This window comes from Myxine glutinosa, chromosome 9 (genome assembly GCF_964187855.1).
Source record: "Myxine glutinosa chromosome 9, kmMyxGlut1.1, whole genome shotgun sequence".
Lineage (NCBI taxonomy): Eukaryota > Metazoa > Chordata > Myxini > Myxiniformes > Myxinidae > Myxine > Myxine glutinosa.
In genome coordinates this window covers 36,322,822-36,348,398 of record NC_136269.1, presented here as the reverse complement: position 1 = coordinate 36,348,398, position 25,577 = coordinate 36,322,822, and positions in this window count along the sequence as shown.

Genomic DNA, 25,577 nt, shown 5'->3' with positions numbered 1-25,577 from the left:
TTTTTTCCACTACCTAATCTGGCTTTTCTGGTTTTATAAATTGCAAGCTTAGCAATTCCAAGCAAAAAATTCAAAAGCAAAATCACAGAGTTTTCCCTAGTATTACATGCAAGTCCGTAAACAAAGATTGTAACAGAAAAAACAATTTTGAATTTACAAAAGATTCGGCTCAGATACAGAAACAGAGATGACAATCTCTTGAACTCAATAAATGCATGATACAAATGTTCAACATTTCCACAAAAAGGACATAAATTAGACACAGCAGGGTTAAACTTCTGAACTAACACCTGTGTGGCCAGGGCGTGATGGACCAGTCTCCAATTTAGGTCTCCTGTATGTCCGACAGTAGGACACCTGTACATTTCATCCCAATTTGGAGTGAGAAATGCTCCTGCAGGTAAAAACTCTTTCCACTTGTCCCTTAAGGGTGCTGCACAGCCCGGTAAGCACACCTCTAGACAAATTCTATACATTGCCCTTTTTCCCATGATGTGGAACACACAGGATTCTTCGCTGTTAGAGAAAAACACACCATGTTGTTCCTGGGCAGTGACTGAGAGTTCAGGGAAGGTTAAACGAAAATCTACTTCTTCATTTACCCCATTCCACCCAATATTTAAATCTAAAAAAGTCTGGGATACAATCTTTATGACCCTGCTCACTCTTCTAATTGAACGCAAGCCAATTTTTCCAGAAACATCGCTGGCAGACAACCATCGCTTCAAGGATAGCTTCATAAGATCTCGCACTTTATTAATCCCATTGTTCGTAAAATGTTCCATAAAAGCTCGGCTGGTAGATACTTCAGCGAATAGTGAGTTTTGGAACAATGGCTCATGCACAAACCTCCTGGGATCATAAGAGATCTCCAACCGCTGCACTCCTAGAGCTTGCCAGGCATTCAGGAGAGACCAATGAAATGCAGGGAGCCGAGCTCTATCGACCTGCTTCAAGTCCATAAGGAAAAGTTCCCAGTCATAGTCCATTCCACCTACTTGCCTGAGCAAGGTATCCTTGAGAGGACGCCAGGGCACAACCTCGCTGTACAGCAGACGTTTTATTGTCATTAGCCGAAAAGCCATTATTCGACTAGGGATGTGCTCCAGGTTTTGACCACCTGAATTACGTGGTCTGCACAACACATCTGGCTTAAGCCAGTGGTGGCCTCCCCAGAAGAAGTCAACTAGACCCCTCTGAATGTTGATCAGAGCTTGAGGAGGCTGGAGTGCTATGATCTTATGCCATACGATTGGAAGCACCAGGTTGTTTATTATCGTTACCCGTGCCTTAAGGGACAAGATATGGAACATCCCTTTCCACTTTGATAGTTTCTGCTTAATGTTATCTAGGAAACCATCCCAGTTTTTCTTCATATAGCTTGTAGTTCCCAAATGGATGCCTAGGAATTTAAACCCATCCGTTTTCCATAACATTCCTCCTGGAAGAGTTGGGGGATCCATATGTGAAGCCTGTGACCCAGATAGGGTATCTGGGCACAGAGAAAGAGCTACACTCTTGTTAGTCCCCTACCGGAGTACACCGGAGGGGACTATAGGTTTGCACGCCGTCCCTCTGTCCGTCAGTCTGTCAGTCCGTCACGCAATGAACAGTTTTCCGGCCTTTTTTTCTAAACGCTTAATGCTAATGATTTCAAACTTGGTACATGGTTTCCTCATGATAAGTTACAGGTAAAGTTCGAACTTCACGACGTTTCGATCATTTTTGACAAAGTTATGGCACTTTGAACTTTGGGAATTCTGATAATTCTGATGATCCTGAACTCAATGCCATTTTAAGTTTTAATTTCCTTTAAAAAAAGATTTTCTCTGCAATAATTGGACCGATTGAGATCAAATTTTCACCATATGAGGGATTCGGTCTGTAGAATATTTTAATGGTAATTATGACGTCACAGGTCACGTGGTTCGGCCGCCATATTGTTTTTCGTGAAAACACAAAAACCCCTTTTTCTCTGCAACGGCTGAACAGATCGAGGCCAAACTTTGCAGGCAGAATCGCTTACCCATGAAAAACAAAAAAGTCAACGAGCATGACGTCATGCGTCACATGGTTTCAGAGTTATGACGTTTTTAAGCATGAACCTTTAAAACCGAGCTCCGTCCTCATTTTTGATCCAATCAAGGGGAAACTTCACAGATCTGTTCAGCATGTCAATCTACTAAAATGTCCTTTTGGAATTTGTGATAGCACGCGTGGTTTGGCAGATATCGTTAATTAAACGGAAAAAAAAATGGATATCTCTTGTTTATTCTAGAGTTCTCCTCAAGCCGCACCGCGCACCCTCAGCCTCGTCTCGCGAACGTCAACAGCGTGACACAGGTGCGCTTTCTGGAGGGGCAGAGCCAAGCCGATCATATATATACACATCGATCATTGATTGTGAACCGGAAAATATAATAAATTACTGATATTTAGCGACTCGAAAGGTTCTTTATCAACAACTTATTTTCTCGTGCTTCTGCTGACCTGTTTGCAAGGTGTATAAATCGAAGTCCCGAGTGCGAATCACAGGTGAGCCCATCCTGAGGTAATTAGCGATTGGGAACGATTCAGAACCTGTGGGTAAATAAAATAACCCTTTGGTAATTTCCCCAACAGTTTTCCGGACGACAGACTGCCGGTAGGGGACATGTATTGCAGCGCAATACACAGAATGATTGTTCCAATTTACTCTTGCTGATGAAGCAAGTTCAAATTTGGCAAAACACCGGGATAGCTCAAAAACATCTTCCTGGATTTTAACCACAACACACAGGTCGTCTGCATATGCTGACGTAACAATGTTGGAATTGTTTGACAAGGACAAACCAGATAAGGTTGTACGAAGGAGAGCCAGTAAGGGTTCGATCGACAGTGTGTACAACATGCCTGACAGTGGACAGCCCTGACGGATGCCACGCTGAAAGGGGAAAGGACGACACAGACTGTTATTTACTTTTAGCAGGCACGATACATTGTCGCATAAAAGTTTTATGCAAGAAATGAATTTTTCTCCAAATCCTGCATTCGTAAGAACTGCAAACAAAAATGAGTGATCCACACTGTCAAAAGCTTTCTCCTGATCAAGGAGTAATAACCCAAAAGCGTGCGATGCAGTTTGACCGATAGTAATCAAGTCTCGAACCAAGAAAATACTGTCATACATGGATCGTTCAGGTATGCAATACGTTTGGTCATTCCCAACTAAGAACAAGATGACCTTTTTAAGACGCATTGCAAGCATTTTTGACACAATCTTATAGTCAGTATTTAACAATGACACAGGCTGCCAGTTTGTAATCTGCTGCAAATCCCCTTTCTTGGGAAGAAGACATAAGACAGCTCTTCTGTAGCTCAGGGGCAATTCCCCCTGAATTCCGGGGGCCTTGCGGTCTTCGAGTTGTTTCACTGCTGTTGTGAGCTCCTCCAGAGAAATGTCACATTCCAGTTGGAGTTGCTGCTCTTCAGAAAGAGATGGGAGAAGTTCAATCATCTCATTTGCGGTCGTTTTATCCACCGTTCTTGGAGTAAACAAGTTTGAGTAAACCTCTTGGCAGTGAATGCTTAATGTCACTCTGGCAAGTCAGAACACCGTCGGAAGAGCGTAGACTCTGAATCTGCCGAGAAGTGTTGGCAGCCTTCTGCATTTTGAAGAAATCTTTGTTTAAAGTCTCGAGGTGTATTATGCTCATCCGCAGGAATATCATTGCTCCCGCCGCACGCTATTTGACCAGTTCGGCCAGCAGGGCTATTTTTCTATCAGCTGCTGATATTGGTCACTTCCCCAAGATGTTCCAGCTTCTTGTTCATATTTAAGTACATCTGCTATTAGAGCACTTATCAACCCAGACGTATTACTGGTGGCATACGAGCAATATTGTTGGCAGAAAATCCGAATTTGTGACTTCGTACAGTCCCACCACTGTCGCATATTGACAAAGGAACACTTTTTCTTTTCTAATCCTTCCCATACCAGTCTGAAGGCATTTTTAAAATGTTCATCTTGTAACAATTTCACATTGAAATTCCAGTGTACACTCTTACAGCAATGATAGGGTAACATACAATCCATTGCAATCATATGGTGATCAGAAAAGCCAGATGGAGTTATACATGTTCTCTTAACCAGATTCACCATTCCTTGGTTCACGTACAATCTGTCCAATCGACCCATGGTTAACTGGTTTTTTGCACAGCACACGCATGTATATTGATGGGTGTTTGGATTTTGTAATCGCCATACATCTCTAAGTTTGTATTTTTTCACAATTTGTGCCAAGGACTTTGCACTGGGTGGATGTGGCTCAGGAGTGTTCCTGTCCAGTCGAGGGTTGAGTGTGCAATTATAGTCTCCCCCCATACAAATTAAACAAGTCAAATCAACAGTGCTTAAACAATCCGCTAATTTTGGAAGAAATAGAGCCCTTTCAGTGCTGTCACTGGGGCAATACACATTCATAATGCTAACCTTTTGATTGCTGCTAAAAAAAACCACCACCATCAAGAAACCCTTACAAATCTCTCTATAGTGAATCTCAGATGGTTGAAGGCGAGGATGCAAGATTATTGCCAACCCCGCTTTAGCTTCTTCAACCGCACTGGAAAAAACATGGCACCCTTTAAACATTCTGCGCCACTCGTCTTCACAAGATTGGTTGATGTGTGTCTCTTGTAACATGAAAATATCAATCTTTTCTTTCTCAGATAGTTTTAAACACCTCCAGACGCCGCATACAGCTGCGGCCTCCATTTATATTGAGAGACGTTACCTTCATTTATTCTTTATTAATTTTCCTCCTCTTGGAGTTCTTTTCCTGCCTTAGTGGCACACTTCCTCAATTGCTGAAATTGAGGTTCTGATATCCCAACTTGCTGGGGTTCACGAATCATGTTTCTTGTAGTTTTTAGAAAAGCATGTAGGTTTGGGAAATAATCCTGAATTCTAACATTGCTTTTCCCTAAAGGATTCATCGAGGAATTTTTTTACTTCATCTTCTGTAACTAGTGTCCCCATCCTCATCCTCTTGGGCACAAAACCCACTACCTGACGGAGTACAGTAGGGTTCATCAAAATCAATCATCATCTTTGTCATTCTCTTCCTGATGCAAACTTATTTCTGAGGCACAAATCTCCCCAGGATCAGAAACATGGATATCGTTTTCATTCCTGTTTAGCTGCTCATCGTCACATGCAGCTTCCTTCTTATCATCCCTTTTATTTTGTTCGAAACGTGTAGGCTTACAGGTTTCTTCTGAGGGGCTGTCTGACTTATCTGTTCTGTCATTACGCCTGGTCATCCTTGCGCCCACCTCTGTGACTATTACATTAATGTCATGTAAGACATCAGGGTTATCAATATCACCACTTGTGTCCTCCTGAGAGGCGCGAGGATGCTCGATGTCTATATCATCTCAGAACCCTCAAACAGTTCGGCAAGTGGTGCAAACGAATTGCTTAGACTTAAACCCGGTTCCGGTTCAGTTTGCAATCCCAAACAGGGATTCTCTACACAAGCTCCATCTTGCAAGCTCGGTGACACATTTGACACAAGTACTTTACTTTGTACTGTGCTTGCATCCTTCACGACGGGACATGAACGTTTATGAACTTTCTTACGAGCCACTGTTACGAACCCTTCCATATTGTCATCCGTACAGTCCTGTACAGTAGCAGAGGGATGAACCACTTTTGTCACACCACGGGTAGGGAGGAGTGGTCTACTGGTTCCTGTTCACCCATTGGTTGTGGGGAGGGGTCTACCATTCCACGTATCTCAGTAGGTGAGGGGGAAGAGTCAACTGTTTCCCGATCACCATTAGGTCGTGGGGAGGAGTCTACAATATCATCCGCCCCATTAGGTGGGGAGGGAGAAGAATCTGCAATCACCTCGTCTCTATTTTCTAATGATCTCACCCAACCGGAACAGGAACTCTTTACATGTCCGTAAGCTCCACACCCATAGCACGCCATGACGTCCGTGGAGGCATACATTCTATAAGTATAAGTATGGCCATTAATCTTTGCATGCAAAACTACATTTAGCTTTTGCACATTTTCGGGCAATATCATGTAAACGACCCTTTTTTAAGTCATCACGTGTCCAAATTCACCCCTTGCCGAGTGTATCGGCACCATTGTCACTTTAGATATGATCGTACCGAACTTGCTCAATTGAGCACACAAGTCCTCACCTTTAACAAAGGGAGGGACATTAGACACATTGACCTTCACCACAGGTGTATCTATTATGGGGAAACCACTAGAAACAGGTCGGGTTCCTATAAGAAGGCCTTGCTCCACAACGGAGTTCACCATGTGCACCTCTGATACAAACACAACAACCTTCTTGTTCATTCGAGAGGATGCACGGATATTATGTGAGCCGACGCTCTTTCCCATTGCTAGAAGCACTTGCTCCATCTTTACCTCACTCGGAGGGTCGCACACCAGCCAATGCTATTCCTCAAACAATGGTTTGCCGTAGCGAACGTAAATTAAATAAATAAATGGTGAGAAATCAACAAAACGATACCAACCACAAGCAACACTGGCAAGTGGAGGTAAAACCAAAACTAATGGACAAGGTCCAAGAACCGTTTAGAGCAGCGAAACACCGCTGCCTGGACTAGGAAAACATGGCAAAATTGAGGCCAGGCCTCAAACCCGGAGGTTCGAAAAAGGTCAACCGAACACCACCTACCATGTGCGCTCTCTCCCTCTCTCTTGTCTCAACAATGAAAGGACCCACAGGGGAAACTTTACAAGCATGAACAAGGACACAAGTGAGGGAAATGGGGGGTAGGAAAACCAACCAGCACGCCAGAGAACTCACAGCTCAACAGGCACAGCCACCATGATGCCACACCCACGCACGACTCACCAACGACCAGCAGGGGGAAAATGAGAGAGAGAGACTAGACTTTTACGTCATTTTATTACAAAAGTATAAAATGAAGATTTTTTTACAGTCAATACAAAATAAACAAACTAGTTAAATACAATTTTACCATCGGGAAATCAAAACCAACAAACCGTTAAGCTACCAAAAAACCACAAAGGATATTTAGTAAAGACTAGAGAGAAAGCACCAAATGACCCTCAGATATTTCACAAAAATCCTTTACACTGCAGTGTGGTGCTGGGCACACACGTTAAATAAAGGTAGGCCACAACGCTTTGGGTTAGGTAGAGCTCTTTATTGCATGCTCACTCGTCAACACTGCCGTGCTCTGGACTGCGAGCCCGCATGTATATCCGCAGGCCACGCCTCACCTGGGGCGTGGCCGACACCCACTGGTGCTTGGAATTATGTCACTGCGCCAGCGAGTCATCGTGTCCGCCACACGCGCCCCCCCCCCCCCCCCCCAGAATTCCCGCGCACCTGAAGGGTCAGTTTGCGGGGCAAACGGATGACCCGGCCGAAGCGCCCTCTGGCGGCTGTCGGCATCTTGGATGCCGGGATGCCATCTGGGATGCCTCTGGCGGCATCTGGGATGGGTGCAGGGCAGGGGGGTGGCGTGACGGCGGGGTTGGGTGGTGCCGGGGGTCCGCCCGCTGGGGGGCGGCCCCGACGCAGGGACAGAGCCGCTGGCGGGGGGTGGTCCAAGTCGAGGTGGGCCGGCTTGAGGCGGTCCACGGAGACGCGGTCAGGAGTACCGCCGATGTCCAGGGTGAAATGCTTCGCCCCGGTCTCCAGCACGCAGAAAGGCCCGTCGTACGGGGGCCGCAGCGGTGTCCAGTGGGCGTCGTGGCGGACGAACACGTACTCTGCCGTGCGAAGCTCCGGGGCGACGTGCGTTGGCGGGCAACCGTGGTGCGCCGTCGGCACCGGGGCGAACCTCCGGGCGGTCTCCTGCAGGGCGGAGCGCTGCTGCGCCGCGGACCATGGTGCCGTGGAGTTGGGGAGGAACTCGCCCGGCACCCGCAGCGGTTGTCCGAAGACCAACTCCGCCGCGGATGCGCGCAGGTCGTCCTTGGGCGCCGTCCTGAGGCCCAGCAGGACCCAGGGGAGCCTGTCGACCCAGCCGCCGTCACGGAGGCTGGCCCGGAGCGCGCCCTTCATGGCGCGATGGAAGCGCTCGCACAGGCCGTTGGCCTGGGGGTGGTAGGAAGTGGTGCGGTGCAGCTGGACGCCAAGCCCCCGTGCTACCGCCCCCCAGAGCTCCGAGGTGAACTGGGGGCCGCGGTCGGCCGAGATGTCCGAGGGGGCGCCGAACCGGGCAACCCAAGTGGTGATGAACGCCTGTGCGACGTCCGCGCCGTCGTTGCTGCCAAAGGCACAGCCTCCGGCCACCGGGTGGTGCGGTCCACCATGGTGAGGACGTGGGTGAAACCCCGCGAGGGGGGCAGAGGTCCCACCAGGTCCACGTGAACGTGGTCGAACCGACGTTCGGGCACCGTAAACGGGGCCAGCGGGGCCTGGGTGTGGCGGTGAACCTTCGCGCGTTGGCACGCGAGGCACGTCCTGGCCTAATCGCGGACGGCCTTCCGGAGGCCATGCCAGATGAACTTGTCGGTGACCAGCTTTTGGGAGGCCTTCGTGCCCGGGTGGGGCAGGCCGTGGATGGCGTCAAAAACCCGGCGCTGCCAGCCCGCGGGCACGATGGGGCGAGGCCGGCCGAGGGAGACGTCGCACAAGAGGGCCACGCCCGCGTCGTCGAACGGTACCTCGGTGACGCGGAGGCCCGTGACAGCGGTCTGAAAAGCCTGGACGGCGGGGTCGGCAGACTGGTCCGCCGCCATCCGGGCATAGTCGATCCCGAGGTGGACCGCGTGGGCGACGGACCGGGAAAGGCAATCCGCCACTGGGTTGTCCTTCCCCGTGACATGCCGGATGTCCGTCGTGTACTCGGACACGGCCGAGAGGTGACGCTGCTGCCGGGCCGACCACGGCTCGGCGACCTTGGCCATCGCAAAAACCAGGGGCTTGTGTTCGACGAAGGCCGCGAACGGGCGGCCCTCGAGCAGATGACGGAAGTGCCGGACTGCCAGGTGGAGCCCGAGCAGCTCGCGGTCGAAGGTACTGTACCGCCATTCGTGCGGGCGGAGCTGCCGGCTAAAAAACGCCAGCGGCTGCCAAGCTCCCCTCACCCATTGCTCGTGCACCGCGCCCACCGCGTCGGTGGTGAGGGCGATCGGTGCATCGGGCGCCGGGTGTGCGAGCATGGTGGCGTTAGCCAAGGTGAGCTTCGCGCCCGTGAACGCCGCATCCATCGGCTCGGTCCAGGCAACGTCGCCTTTGCCCGGCTTCCCCCGGAGGGCCTCGTGCAGGGGGCGCAGGAGCTGGGCGATGCGGGGCAGGAAACGGTGATACAAGTTCACCATGCCCAGTAACTCCTGGAGCCCCTTGATCGTGCAGGGGTGCGGAAAACCCCTGACCGCCTCCACCTTGGCCGGTAAGGGGATGGCCCCTTGCCTGGTGACGCGGTGCCCCAAAAAGTCGATATCAGTGACGCCGAACCGGCACTTGGCGGGGTTGATGATCAGGCCATGTCAGCCCAGGCGTTCCAAGAGTGTGCGGAGATGGTGGAGGTGCTCCTCACGTGACGCGCTTGCGACGAGGATGTCGTCCAGGTAGACGTACACGAAGTCCAAGTCGCGCAAGATGCTGTCCATAAGCCACTGGAACGCCTGGGCCGCATTCTTCACCCCGAAGGGCATCCGCAGAAACTTGAAGAGGCCGAATGGTGTGATGACGGCCGTCTTCGGTATGTCCTCCGGCCTGACGGGGACCTGGTGGTATCCGCGGATGAGGTCCACCTTGGAGAAGAGGGACATTTTCGCCAACCGGGCGGAAAAGTCCTGGATGTGAGGGACCGGGTAGCGGTCGGGGGTGGTAGCATCGTTGAGGCGGCGGTAGTCTCCGCCTGGCCGCCACCCGCCGCCGGGCTTGGGCACAATGTGCAGCGTCGATGCCCATGCGCTGTTGGAGCGCCGGACGATGCCCAGTCGCTCCAGCATGGCGAACTCCCCCTGCACCACGGCGAGCTTCGCCGGGTCGAGGCGGCGTGCCCGGGCATAGACCGGTGGCCCGACGGTGGGGATGTGATGCTCCACCCCATGCTTGACGGCCACCGCCGAGAAAGGCCGGCTTGAGGCGGTCCACGGAGACACGGTCAGGAGTACTGCCGATGTCCAGGGTGAAATGCTTCGCCCCGGTCTCCAGCACGCAGAACTCCCTGGCCAGTGGGCCGCGTGAGGGCCGGGAAACTGGCGAGGAGGCGGGTGAACTCGTCCGCTGCCGGAAGCGTGCAGACCAACCTCGCCGGGACTGAACCGCTCAGCAAGCCACTTGGCGAGCCGCTCGGTGAGCCGCCCAGGGAGCTGCTCAACAAACTGCTCAGCGCGCAAGCAAGCGAGCTGAAGGTTTCGGCTTGGACAAGGCGTCTGTGCCTCACGTCCACCAGCAGCCCATGCGCACAGAGGAAGTCCGCTCCGAGTAGGCCCATGGGGACACTAGCGGTAACGAACGACCACTGAAAGCGCTGCCCCCCGAACCGCAGCAAGAGACAACGCTTTCCGAACGTGCGGATGGGCGTGCTGTTGGCGGCAAGCAAAGCGGGGCCCCAGCCCTCAGCTTGCTTGTCGGACGCGGAGGCAGGGAGGACGCTCACCTGCGCTCCCGTGTCGCACAGGAAGCAACGATCCGAGGAGGTGTCCGTTATGAACAGCAGGCTGCCAGTATGGCCGACGCTCATGGCAGGAAGCAAGCACCGGCCTGGCCGTTTCCCGACCTGCCAAAAGTACAAGGCGGGCAGCAGGACCTGGCCTTGTGGCCGAACCTGGTATGGAAGTGGCACCAGGTCTGGCCCGGTGGTGGTTGTCGCGCCGGTCGTGACGACGGTGGTGGGCGGGGCGTGGCGGTGGCCACGCGCGGATCCGCCCAACCTGCGCCGTGTTCGGGAGGATCCGAACGCAAACGCGGATCCGCCAAACCTGCGCCGTGTTCGGGAGGATCCGAACACAAACGCGGATCCGCCAAACCTGCGCCGTGCGCGGCGCCGGGATCCACGACGGCCGTGCTATATGCCGGCCATGCGTCGTGGGCTGCGAAAAACCTGTCCGCCTCCCTGGCCAGGGCGTGCGGTTCCGTAATGGTCGTACCGGCCAGCGCGAGCCGTACGGGTACAGGCAGCTGGCGGAGGAAGAGAGCACGGAAGAGGAAATCCGCATGGCCGTCGCCAAGCAGGGACAGCATGTAATCCATGCGGGCGCACGGTCGTGTGTCGCCGAGTATGGGAAGGTCCAAAAGACGTTCAGCGCGATCGGCCTCTGTGAGGCCAAACGTGTCGAGGAGAAGCCGCTTGAGCGCCGCGTACTTGCTCTCGTCCGGCGGGTGCCGGAGGAAAGACACGGCTCGGGCGGCCGTGCCGGATCCAAGGGCAGCGACCACGTAAAAGTACCTTGTGTCGTCCGCTGTGACGCCCCGGAGCTGGAATTGGGCCTCGGCCTGTAGAAACCAGGTGTCGGCCTGCGCTTCCCAGAACTCCGGTAGCTTGATCGCGGCAGCGTTGATGGCCATAGCGCGTTCGGGGAACAGCAACGGCTGAACCATTCGGAGGTCACCAGTGCAGTGTGGTGCTGGGCACACACGTTAAATAAAGGTAGGCCACAACGCTTTGGGTTAGGTAGAGCTCTTTATTGCATGCTCACTCGTCAACACTGCCGTGCTCTGGACTGCGAGCCCGCGTGTATATCCGGAGGCCACACCTCACCTGGGGCGTGGCCGACACCCACTGGTGCTTGGAATTATGTCACTGCGCCAGCGAGTCATCGTGTCCGCCACAACACACCACATTCTTTCAAAAAGTTCAAGTTGGCTGGAAAGCGAGTAACAGTAAAAATCAAGTATTATCCGGCTTTCACAAAAAGCTCTGAACATTGCTACAGTATCTGTACTGTACAAATCATTCTTTATCTTTGATTTTCTGGTTTTGTAAATTGCCAATTTTGCTTGGGAAATGAAAAAGTTTGCAAGAATTGTTGCTTGGATGTTTAAGGGGCCACTTGGACCTAAAATGAAGATTGGAAAATTGAAATCAATGGAAAGACGTGCAAATAGCACTTTCAAGAAAACAAAAAGAGGAGTTAAACGACTGCATTGAATATACGCATGGGGCAAGGTTTCTCTCTGTCCACAAAAGGGACACTGATCACTTGTTGCTTGTGAAAAGCGGTGAATGAGAGAGTTTGTGGGTATTATCCAATGTGCGATTCTCCATTGGAGATCACAAGCACGTTTTGGCACAGGATTTTTATAATACCATCCGCAGTTTGGGGAGAAAGGAGGAGTGTGTGGCAGGACTGCAGACCACCTGCAAGGTGCTGGAGAAGACAAGGAGGGGAATAGAGCTTTTAAACATTGGAGATATAAGGTTTTAAGGTTACCACTGGAAGAGGAAAAGGAGCGGCCAAAATTTATTGGCTCCAAGTTTTCAGAGGCCGACAAAAGAAGGTTGGGGAAAGGAGAGAGGCGAGGCTCAGAGGGAGGTACAGGACGAACCAACCAAGGTTGGGAGGTACCGTAGGCACAAAGCACCACCCTTAAACATCTGTCTAGTTGGCGAGATGATCTGACGCCAGTCGCCGAGGCAATAGCAGCAACACCTAGCCACTTATCATTTGCATTGTCTCTAAGGTGGCACACTTTAGTTATTGATGCAGCCACAAACTTTTGAATGAAGGCCCTGCTGTTATCAAAACCCTCAAAAACTGAGTTGCAAAACAGTGGCTCGTTGAAGAACATGGATCTCTCGTACGTAGTATGATCGCGATGGCTTTTGAGAGCTTGCCATGCATTTAACAAACTTCGGTAGAAAGAGGGGAGTGAAGAGAAATCAAACATTGTCAAGTCTATTAGGAAAAGCTCCTTAGCATGACCGAATTTCTCAAAACGACCCAAAATGCAGCATGCAAGTTGCCTCCAAAGCACAACAGGCTCGTGAAAAATGGACCATATCGTGCGTAGACGAAAAGCCATGATTCGGCATTTTACATTGACAAGTCCTTGACCACCCTCAGGTATCGGCAAATTTAATCTTTCCGGTCGTAGCCAATACATTCCAGACCAGAAGAAATGAGTGACGCTCTTCTGTATTCCGTCGATTAACCCAGCAGGTGGTTGCAGAGCCAAGACCTTGTGCCACAGAATGGAGGTAACCAGGTTGTTTTGACCAATACTCTGCCACGGTAAGACAGTTGGCGGAGTAGGCCTTTCCATTTTATTAAAAGCAGTTCAATGCGTTCAGGCAAACCTTCCCAGTTATGCCTGATGAAATCTCCAGGACCTAGAAAAACTTCCAAAAACTTGATCCCATCTCTTCTCCAAGCAATATTTGCGGGGAGAAGCGGGGGTGAAGGGGGGTGGGGAGAATGGGGGTTGGGAAGGGGATTCGAGCCACAGTGCCTCAGTCTTTTTCCAATTGATTTTTGCTGACAAGGCTCTGTTAAAAAGTGCTAAAGCATGCATCATCTTAGCAATATCATCAGAGTTTTTGATACAAACACATATATCATCAGCGTCGGCAATGGTCTTTATAGTGTGGTTTAAACCTCTAACAGTGAAACCAGTCAAAGACTTTTGAAGCGTGTTTAAGAGGGGTTCAAGGGAAAGGGTGTATAAAGCTTTCAATCCTGACAAATCTCACACTCTTACTATGTCTCTCCGAAAAGATCGACTGGACAACCCTCCCATCTACTTTCTCAACAATCCTCTCCAAGAAGTTCTGTCGCTCAAGATTTTGGGTCTCACTATCTGCCATGATCTTTCTTGGGAAAACCACATTTCCAAGCTGGCCTCCAAAGCCAGTCGCCGACTGGGCATCCTCCGTCGTGCGAAGTCCTTCCTCGGCACACCTGAGCTCCTCACCACATACAAGGCTTTCATCCGCAGCTCAATGGAATACTGTTCTCCCCTATGGGCCGGTGCTCCTGCCTCACACCTAGCTCGGCTTCACGCTGTTGAAACCAAAGCTTTCAGAATTATTGGAATCTCCCGCGATGAAGCTATCTCTGAGGGCCTTTCACTCACTCACCGCAGGCAGGTAGGTGGTCTTTCTGTCTTCTACCGACTCCTCTCCGGCCTTGCACCCCCAGCTCTCTCTGTGATCTGTCCCCCAAATATTCCTACAGGTCGCACAAGATCTGCCAAAAACCCTCTGATGGTTAAACTGCCGAAATCTCGGCTCGCTGCTCACCTTCACTCTTTCATTCCTCTTTTCTCCCGCCTCTGGAACAAACTCCCTCACTCCCTTCAATCCCACTCCTCCCTCCAGGTCTTTAAAACAGCTGTTCACCACCATCTCTTATCTTCCCCCATCCAAAACCTTGATCTTTTCTACCCCCGCTAATTCACCCCAGATCCACCTTGTTTGAAATTCCAACTTCTTTCCTGGAAGTCCTGGCAGTGTCCATATGTTTTATACCTCTCCCACCACCCCCTTCCCACGCCCCCCCCCCACCCCCCCAAGCCCTCGCCCTCTCTCAGATCTCTCGATGTCTCCATGTCTCTCGGTCACTGCTCTCAAATGTTGTGTTTGTGTCCTTCCCCCTCTCTCCCCATCTTGTCTACCGCTCCCTATGTTATATGTTTTATGTGTCGGTTTGTCTTTCTGTGTGATTAATGTTCGCTCTTTCACGAGCCTCGACCTTGTATACAAAAAAAAAAAAAAAAAAAAAAAAAAAAAAGCACCTGACAGTGGGCAGCCCTGCCTGACATCTCTTTTAATACAAAAAGGGGGCACAAGCTCATTATTTATGTTTAGCAGGGCAGATACGTTTGAGTAACACATATGTATACATGATAAAATAAAGGGTCCAAAACCAAATCGATTTAAGACTTCGGACAAGTATTCATGAGAAACATAATCAAAAGCCTTCTCCTGATCTAGGAAAACAAGGCCAACACTTTCATGATGGATATCACAAACATCAATCAAATCACGAATAACAGAAATACTGTCATGGATATTACGACCAGGAACACAATAAGTTTGCTCCATGTCTACAATGTCCTTTAGGAAGGGTGAAAAACGTAAGGCAATAGCTTTGGAAAAGATCTTGTAATCAGTACATAGTAATGATATTGGCCTCCACTGGGAGATGAGTAAAGGGTCGCCTTTCTTTGGGAGCAAGGTAAGTACTGCTCTTCTGCAGCTCAGCAGGAGTTCCTTCTTTTCGAAGCTTTCCTGGAAGACTGATAGCAGTTCAGGGCCAATTAGGTCCCAGAAAGATTCGAATAATTTTGACGGTAGGACGTCGATGCCAGGTGATTTTCCTTTGCCAAGGCTCTTTAATGCGATGGAGAGTTCCTCAAGTGTGAGTGGTTTCTCCAGGCTCTGCCTTTGCTCTGGGGTTAAGGGGGAAACACCGTCAAATAAGTGAGAGACACCATTTAGGTCAACTTCTTTTGTTTTGTAAAGGTTGGAGAAAAAGAGTCTAGCTTCCCTCTTGATTCCTTCAGGGTGAGTGATGACAGAATTGTCAGGGCGTTTTAGAGCAGTAATTTGGGGGTGAGGAGCCTTCGATTCAAAATCAAAGAAGTATCGGGTTGGCGTGTCCAAAAGATTGAGCTGCTGAAACCGTAATCTTTTTAATGCCCCTTGGGTTTGGTTCTCAATTATTGTATTAAGGAAAGCTTTCTTTTCTTTCAGTCTCAGTTCTTGTTGGGGAGAAGAGTGAGTTTTTAAATTTGTTTGAATTTGTAGAATTTCCTTTTCTAAGGTAGCCTTTGTTCTACGTTCCTCTTGTGTTCGTAGGAAACAAAATTGTTGGCAAAAACCTCGACAATGGGCCTTTATGTTGTCGCACCACAAACGCTGATCTGTAAACTGGTGTTTTTGATTTAATAGAACAGACTATACGTCTTCGAAAGCAGCCCTAAAGGAGGGGTTTTCTAAGATGGTTACATTAAGCTTCCAGAAAGAATGGCGATTCAAGGACAGATGTGAATGGTAATTCACATTAATTAAATGGTGATCTGAAAAACCAGAAGGCAAAATTCCAGTGGTAGGGGAGAGATTAAAAAATGGTGAATTTATATAGATCCGGTCGAGCCTAGCTAGGGATACTTGGTTGTTTGTGATCTTGCTCCAGGTAAATTGATGCGTCGTGGGATTTTGTTGCCGCCAAAGATCCTGAAGCTTAAAATCCCTTATTATCTCTGCTAATAATTTAGCGGGTCCGGGATGGGGTTCCGCACCGTTCCTGTCTCGGTTTGGTTGCAGAGTGCAGTTAAAATCACCTGCCATTATAATACACCTGTGCAGGTCTATTTGCCTCATATAAGGCCCTAATCGAGCATAGAAGCATTGCCACTCCGTGCTATTTGAAGGGGCATGAACGTTCAACAAAGTAAAATTTATGTTATTAATAACAAATATTCTAGGGAGGCTAGGTGCCCTGGGATTATGTTTTTAAAGGAAAGTTTTGATGGATGGAAATGGGGATTCAAAAGAAAAGCCACTCCCGCAGTTCGGGAATTGGATCACTAAAAAAATTGGTCGTTTTCATCATCCGGTTCCATTCTGCATGGGATGCTGGTGTAGTGTGGGTTTCCTGTAAGAAAAGTACGTCTAATGTTTTCTGTAGTGCAAGGTTCACCACTTGGAGTTTGCGCAGCTGACTCGCGCCACCATTTATATTTAAGCTTCCAAAACTCATTTTTTTTGTTCATCTTTTGCTCTCACAATGTACTTTTTCAGCCTGCTACATTGGGCTTCTGTGAAATGGTGGTCGCTAGGCCGTCGGATGATGTTCCTTGCCGTGTCGATAAACCCGCACAGGTCAGAAAAATGATCTTTAATGTCTATGTGTCTCTTTCTAAAAGTGTGGTTGAGGAATTTCAATATTTGGGCTGGTAAGACATTGGATTCACTTGTTGTAGGGAACTCCTCAATTTCGTAAGATTCCTCATCTGACATGTCGGAACCACTGTCTGGGAAACTTTCAATTCCTGGTTCTTGGGGATCTGAGGTAACTTGTGGTGTGCAGGTGTCATCCTGCTCCATATTAATAGGAGCAGGAGGGGGTAGTGGAATTAAAGGAGCCTCGGGTAGTGGGGGGGGGGGGGTGGGGGAAACCGTCACCGGTTTGACAGTTTGAGGTTCTCCATCAGTTTTACCAATGTGCTCAGGCATGTTATGCAAGACCGCTGGCACAGGTACTGCTGGGGTTAGAATATTTTCATTGTGCTCAAAAATTGGGGGCGCTGGAAGTACGGTCAGGTTTTCTGCTATCACGTTTCCTCCTATTTTTACGGTTGGGTCTTGATGCACTTCGGCATCATTCACAGAAGGAGGACACGGAACAGTTTTACTTTTCCCTTGGGGAGGGATGTAATTTTCCTCCGTTGCATTGTGGGGGAAAGTCTCAGGTAAGGGCTGGGGATCTACATTCTCATGCATGAGCAGCTCGTACCGGTTTCTGGTAGTAGTTTGGTCGGACAGAGGCATTCCCGCAGTGTTTGACTGAAAAACTACCACCTTTTCGTTACGAGGTGTAAATGAATCCTGGGGTGTTTTCCTCTTCCTTAATGAGGAAACAAGTGTAAACCCATCCCAGATGTTCATGTTCGTATTATCAGCGGTCGTTAAATTTGGTGCGATGTCATCCGAGACAGTAGTTGGGGGAGTTTGCCCGTCAGTGTTGGGAGGTAGTGGGGGGTCTGAGACAATAGTTGGGGTAGTTTCTCCGTCAGTGTTTGGAGGTAGAGGGGCACAGTATTGTCCAGAGAGCCTGTCTGCTCGGTCACAGAGGATGCAGTTTGGGGACAGAAACGTTTTAAATGTCCGAACTTTCCACAAGTGAAGCATTTTAATGTCTCGGTTGACGCATATACTTGGTAGTCGTGATCTTTACTTCGGAATTTAATTACCACGTTTAATACTTTATCCACGTTGGATGTGGGAAGTACAATGTATGCCTGGCGTCGGAAAGACATGACGTGCTTCGCCTGTTCACTCCAACAGCCCAGCGTCCCATATTGATCTGGGACACGACTGTACCATTGCGCGATAGTTCCGCCAACAGCGACTCATTTTTTAGAAACGGGGGGCGTTGGATAGGAGTATTTTAACAGCTGGGGTATCGAGTGGGGAAACTAAGACGAAATGTCCATTGTCTGTGGACAGACCAGCCGCGACAACCTCATGCACGAGGCTTTCCTCGGCTAAAAAATACAACGATACTGAAGCACGCGGTACTACGCGCGCGACTTGCTACCAAGGAGGAAACGAACAACGCGGTAAGTTTATAGTTCTTTATTCCAAAGAGGTCACTGTAGCACTGGCGCGCTCTGGGCTGCACGCCCGGTGTATATCCTGAGGCCACGCCTACCCCTCGGGCGTGGCCACCGCCCACTTGGTGCGCGGAATGATGTCACCACGCCAGTGGGCTTTCGTGTACGCCACACGCGCCCCCCCCCCCCCCCCCAGAATTCCCGCGCACCTGGAGGGCCAGTTTGCGGGGCAAACGGATGACCCGGCCGAAGCGCCCTCTGGCGACCGGCGGAGTCCGGGGGTGCAGGGATGCCAGGTGGGATGCCCTCGGCTGTACCCGGGATGGGTGCCGGACCGGGGGGCGGCGTGCCTGCGGTGCAGGGCGGTGCCGGGGGTCCGCCTGCAGGGGGGCGGCCCCGACGCGGGGGCCGAGCCACCGGCGGTGGGTGGTCCACGTCGAGGTGGGCCGGCTTGAGGCAGTCTATGGAGACCCGGTCAGGAGTGCCGCCGATGTCCAGGGTGAAATGTTTCACCCTGGTCTCCAGCACGCGGAAAGGCCCGTCGTACGGGGGCCGCAGTGGTGTCCGATGGGCGTCGTGCCGGACGTAGACGTACTCCGCGGTGCGAAGCGCCGGGGCGACGTGTGTATGAGGGTGCCCGTGGTGCGCCTTCGGCACGGGGGCGAACCTCCGGGCGGTCTCCTGCAGCGCAGAACGCTCCTGCGCCGCGGACCAAGGTGCCGTGGGGTCGGGGAGGAACTTGCCCGGCACCCGCAGCGGTTGTCCAAAGACCAACTCCGCCGCGGATGCGCACAGGTCCTCCTTGGGCGCCGTCCGGAGGCCCAGCAGGACCCAGGGGAGCCTGTCGACCCAGCCGCCGTCGCGGAGGGTGGACCGGAGCGCGGCCTTCAACGAGTGGTGGAATCGCTCGCACAGGCCATTGGCCTGGGGGTGGTAGGCCGTGGTTCGGTGCAGCTGGACCCCGAGCCCCCGCGCGACCGCGGCCCAGAGCTCCGAGGTGAACTGGGGGCCGCGGTCGGACGAGATGTCCGAGGGGGCGCCGAACCGGGCGACCCAGGTGGCGATGAACGCCTGCGTGACGTCTGCCGCCGTCATCGCCGCCAAATGCATGGCCTCCGGCCACCGGGTGGTGCGGTCCACCATGTTAAGGACATGGGTGAAACCCTGCGAGGGGGGCAGAGGTCCCACCAGGTCCACGTGCAAGTGGTCGAACCGACGTTCCGGCACCGTAAACGGGGCCAAGGGGGCCTGGGTGTGCCGGTGCACCTTCGCGCGCTGGCACGCGAGGCACGTCCTGGTCCAACCGCGGACGGCCTTCCGGAGGCCATGCCAGACAAACTTGTCGGCGACCAACCTCTGGGAGGCCTTCATGCCCGGGTGGGACAGGCCGTGGATGGCGTCAAAAACCTGGCGCTGCCAGCCTGCGGGCACGATGGGGCGAGGCCGCCCGAGGGAGATGTCGCAAACGAGGGCCGTGCCCACGCCATCGAAGGGCACCTCAGTGACGCGGAGGCCCGTGACGGTGGTCTGCAAGGCCTGGACCCCGGGGTCGGCGGCCTGGTCCGCCGCCATCCGGGCATAGTCGATGCCAAGGTGGACTGCATGGGCGACGGCCCGGGAAAGGCAGTCGGCCACTGGGTTGTCCTTTCCCGTGACGTGTCGGATGTCCGTCGTGTACTCGGGCATGGCCACGAGGTGACGCTGTTGCCGTGCCTACCACGGCTCGGCGACCTTGCCCATCGCGAAAACCAGCGGCTTGTGGTCGACGAAGGCCGTGAACACAAGGCCCTCGAGCAGATGGCGGAAGTGCCTGACCACCAGGTGAAGCCCAAGCAACTCGCGGTCGAAGATACTGTAACAGCGTTCGGGCGGGCGAAGCTGCCGGCTGAAGAACGCCAGCGGTTGCCAAGCACCACGCACCCATTGCTCGTGCACTGCGCCCACTGCGTAGTCCGAGGCATCGGTGGTGAGGGCGATCGGTGCATCGGGCGCCGGGTGCGCGAGCATGGTGGCATTGGCCAAGGCGAGCTTCGCGCCCGAGAACGCCGCTTCCATCTGCTCGGTCCAGGTAACGTCACCTTTGCCCGGCTTCCCTCGAAGGGCCTCGTGTAAGGGGCACAGGAGCTGGGCGATGCGGGGCAGGAACCGATGGTAAAAGTTTACCATGCCCAGGAACTCCTGGAGCCCCTTGATCGTGCGGGGGCACGGAAACCCCTTCACCGCCTCCACCTTGGCCGGTAGGGGGACGGCCCCGTGCCCGGTGACGCGGTGCCCCAAAAAGTCGATTTCAGCGACACCGAACCGGCACTTGGCGGGGTTCACGATCAGGCCGTGCTGGCCCAGACGTTCGAAGAGCGTGCGGAGGTGACGAAGGTGCTCTTCGTGGGACGCGCTGGTGATGAGGATGTCGTCCAGGTAGACGTACAAAAACTCCAAGCCGCGCAAGACGCTGTCCATGAGGCACTGGAACACCTGAGCCGCATTTTTCAGACCGAAGGGCATCCAAAGAAATTCGAAAAGCCCGAATGGCGTGATGACAGCCGTCTTCGGGATGTCCTCCGGCCTGACAGGGACCTGATGGTAGCCGCGTACGAGGTCCACCTTTGAAAAGAAGGACATCCCCGCCAACCGGGCGGAGAAGTCCTGGATGTGGGGGACAGGGTAGCGGTCGGGGGTGGTGGCGTCGTTGAGGTGCCGTAGTCCTCGCACGGTCGCCATCCCCCGCCGGGCTTGGGCACGACGTGGAGCGGGGACGCCCACGCGCTCTCGGAGCACCGCACGATGCCGAGCCGCTCCAGCATAGCGAACTCCGCTTTAGCTATGGCGAGCTTCGTCGGTTCGAGGCGGCGTGCCTGGGCGTAGACCGGTGGCCCGGCGGTGGGGATGTGATGTTCCACCCCGTGCTTGACGGTCCCCGCCGAGAAGGTGGGCCACGTGAGGGCCGGGAAACCCGCGAGGAGGCGGGCGAATTCGTCCGCTGCCGGAAGCGTACAGATGAACCTGGCCGGAACGGAACCGCTCAGCAAGCCGCTTGGCGAGCCGCTCGGTGAGCCGCTCTGTGAGCTGCTCAACGAGGCGGGCAGCGCACACGCGAGCGAGCTGAACGTCTCAGCCTGGACAAGCCTTCTGCGCTTTACATCGACCAGTAATCCAATAGCACATAAGAAGTCCACGCCGAGCAGTGCCATGGGCACATCGGCCGTAACGAACGACCAACGGAAAACCTGACCTCCGAACCGCAGGGAGAGACAGCGTTTTCCGTACGTGCGTATAGACGTACCATTGGCCGCAAGCAACGCGGGACCTCGGCCCGCGGTGTGCTTGTCGGACGTACCGGCAGGAACGACACTCACCTGCACCCCCGTGTCACACAGGTAACGGCACCCGGACAAGGTGTTCGTTATATACAGAAGGCTGTTTGAATTGCCGACGCTCACCGTTGCCACCGAGCGCCGGCTCACCCGTTTCCCGACCTGCCGAATGAGCACGGCGGGTGACACTGCCGAGCCTCGTGGCCGAACTTGGCGTGGAAGAAACACCAGGTGGGCAGCTGCGGCGTCGGAGGCCGCGGTTTTCTTCGCGGCGGCGGTGGTGGTGGTGGGCGGGGCGTGATGGCGGACACGAGGTGCGGTGCATCGGGGAAAGCCTCGGGAGCCTCGGGAGCGGCAACCGCGCCAAGACTCGCCTGCGTGTCCAAAGCCGCGTAGTATTTGTCGGCCTCAGCAGCGAGCGGAATGATGTCACCACGCCAGTGGGCTTTCGTGTTCGCCACAATACGTTTATTCATTCGTGACGCTGCACGGATCTTTTCCATCCCAATGATATTCCCAATAGCAATAACAATGTGTTCCACACTAACCTCATCGGGAGGAACACACACCACGCCATGCTTCCGTGTGAGAGCTTTGAAAACCGCGAATGGGGAACGTGTCGACGTTTTAGGTTTTACTAAATGAAATTACGCGGACTAAGCCGAGTTGGGGTTGGGGGAAAAGGGAGGGGTCGGGGGAAAAGGGAGGGGTCGGGGGAAAAGGGGAGGGGTCGGGTACAGTTTTCTGTAAAAGCAGGGGGGGGGGGGAACCGCAAAGAAAACGCCACTCGGCATGTACCAGCACGAGAAAACGAACGCGGTAAAACACACCTCTTAATGAGGAAAGGGGCAAAAACCCATCGCAACTCCTTAGAGTATCGATAGCAATACCACTCACCCGTCGACCTCACCGAAAGGCGTGGGCTCTCTCTCTTGCTCTGTATCTCAGAGGAAAAGTAGAAGAAGCTGGAAGAAAAAAGAATCGAGACAGCAACACAAGCGAGGAACATAATGGGGGGGGAAGGGAGGGGTATGGGGGGAGGGAGGGGTGTGGGGGGGGGGAGCGGGCAGAAGGAGGGCAGAACGGGCGGGGAGTTGGGGGGGGTGAGGAGTTGTAGTAGCAGGTTTGTTGAAATGGAGTGGTGGGGGGCAGACCGAGAGTAGACAACGTGAGGATTAAAAATAAAAATGGAAAAACACAAGGTAAGAACAACGAGCAAGGGGGGTGGGGGTAGAAAGGTCGAAGGTTGGAGCAGCTCACAACTCACCACACATGCACAGCTGCCATCTTGCCACACCCAACAACAAACGGCGACCAGGGGGCGAGAGAGAGAGAGGGAAAGAGAAAGAGAAAGAGAAAGAGACAGAGAAAGAGAAAGAGAAAGCGACAGAGACACATAAAACGGTTCCAAAACGATGTCCAATCTTTGATTCCCTCCTGATATTTCAAACCCCAATATCATGATAATTATTATCACAATGGATTTCTTCAATCTTCAGATGTTCCGTAAAAGTTTCGACCAAACCAAAAAGCAAGACGACAGCAACTCAGCCTTGACAAGGACTAATCGCCCCAATGTACATCTGGCTTAAGAGAGGTTTAGGTGATTCTTCCTCGAGGCTTACATCGCAAGCTTGCTGAAACACTGATAGGAGAAGCTGACCATTCATCCTGCTTGGAATTTGATATAAATTGCTGCAGAGAGCTTTGCATCCGTAAAATTTTACAAACCGATGCAATTTGACTTATTTATTTATTTCTTTAATAGAAGGAGTTGTTTAACATAATTAAGCTGCTTGGAAACAAGTCAGATTCTTGGTTAGAATTCTATTGGGACATGATGTCCCCATGAAAGTCTGAACACCACTAAATATGCATGATGTCCCAGACTGTAATTAAAACAATTATGAAATCATTAAACATCACAAATTAAAACTAATTACTGGAAATAAAGAAAAACTGTTAAAATCACAAAGGGATAAAATTATCAGGTGTCTGAGAAATTCTGAAAATTGCTGTAATGACCTCGCTACTGTTAGGATTATTATCCGTGAGGCTAAAAGTGTTCCGTTTGGAATAAATACTGGATCACTTCTTTTAACACTGAAGTTGTTCAACGCATGAATAATGCGTGCAGTTTTTAAACCCAATTCAGGAAAACAAACACCGATTGCATTCATTAAAATAAACACCATTTGCTTTTGCCACCGAAATATTCTTGAAATTGTATGCAGATGCTGCTGTTACAACGACTACTACTGATGATGCACACCACTCGTTTTTGCATCTTCAGATGCGTCGGGCTGCCGAAGCAGTTTCATGGCTATTGGGTACAATCCTGGATGGGTTGCCACCTTGAATGGCTTGTTCATCCCAGTAAGCCGGTACTCATTTTGCTGGCCTGGGAAGGATGAGCAGGGTCAGTCAACCCACCTGGTGTTAATTCAACGAGGTAACTGGGGCTTGAACTCAGGCCCAGTCCCACCAGAACTCAAACCCACCCCCTGAAACTTGGGATCCCTACTCATGCGTTATTTGCCAACCGATAGCGCTGAAGTGAAACCCGGCACAGTCCTGCTACTCGATGGACTGTAGTCAGGGCCCTTAGGGATATTTTGGGGCCGTTTGGTTCAAATTCTTCCAAAAGCACCAGATTTGGCCCAGATGTTGCCCATGCCATACTCTTTCGATTTTTGACGGGCACCAAGACGGCCCCCCCCCCCCCTCCGGGGGCCCCATATTGGCGAAATACTAAATGGCCGCCACCCGGATTAGAGGAAAATCAATTAAATAACCAAAAGGGTTGGAATCATGTATGATACCACTTTTCAGGGGTTTTCGAGGTCGAGGAATCCAATTATGATGTTATTTTGATGATTCGCGGTCAAGGTCAACCCTCAAGGTCATCTTAAAGGTCATTTTTGAGTCAAACATGTCGGTTTTTGAGTTTTTTGTCAAGATTTACGCGAGGTTCACCATTTTATGTTTCTGGGTTGGGTAATCGAACTCCGACCTTATTTTTGACAATTAGAGGAAATATTTACATGTCTATTTCCTAATTTTCAGGCATATGCAGTTCATCAGTCTAATTACAAAGGTACGGATTTTGATGTTTTATGAACTGTATGCCATATCCTTGTGTTTAATTTTTGTGCGATCATGATCCGGGTTCATGTATACATGATTGTATACATGTCATAAATATGACGTCATACGTCATGTGACCTGGCGGCCATATTGGATTTTATGAAAACCTTAAAAATGGATCCCTGCCTTCATTTTTCGATCGATTCATTTTGAACTTTGACCACTTATAGTACGCCATGTGATTGGATGCATATCCTAATTGTGACGTCATAGGTCAGGTGACATGGCGGGATGGACCGGTATGGTCCCCGGATCATACCGCCCTTGGCGCCCGTCAAAAATCGAAAGAGTATTGCATGGGCAACATCTGCGCCAAATTTGATGCTTTTGGAAGAATTTGAACCAAAATATCCCTAAGGGCCCTGACTACTGCACAATCGCACGCAATTAGATTTTTCGATTTTGGATTAGGGGGGCTCCCAGGGTATCCCCCCCAAATCAGCAGAGATCTAAACTACAAAGTCAAGAGATGACCGTCTGCCCATTCGGGGCTATTTTTTTTTCCTCCGCTACCAAAGGTAGATGGAGGATATCACCCCTGTCTGTCTGTTTGTCCGTTTGTTTGTCAACACAATATCTCAAAAGGTTGTGGACGGATTCGGACGAAATTTGACAGAGATGTAGCGTATGTGACAAGGACGAAATAATTAGATTTTGGTGAAGATCCGGATTCGGATCCGGCTACTAGATTTTTTCAGTGATTCTTCACCGTTGGGAGATAGTGCCAAAAACGATACATGGCAGGATATCTCAAAAAGTTATGGATGGATTTGGACGTAACTTGGTGGACCGGTTGGGTGTCTGACAAGGACGATTCGATTTGATTTTTGTGAAGATCTGAATATGGATTCGGATATGAGAATTATTTAAAATTTTAAGT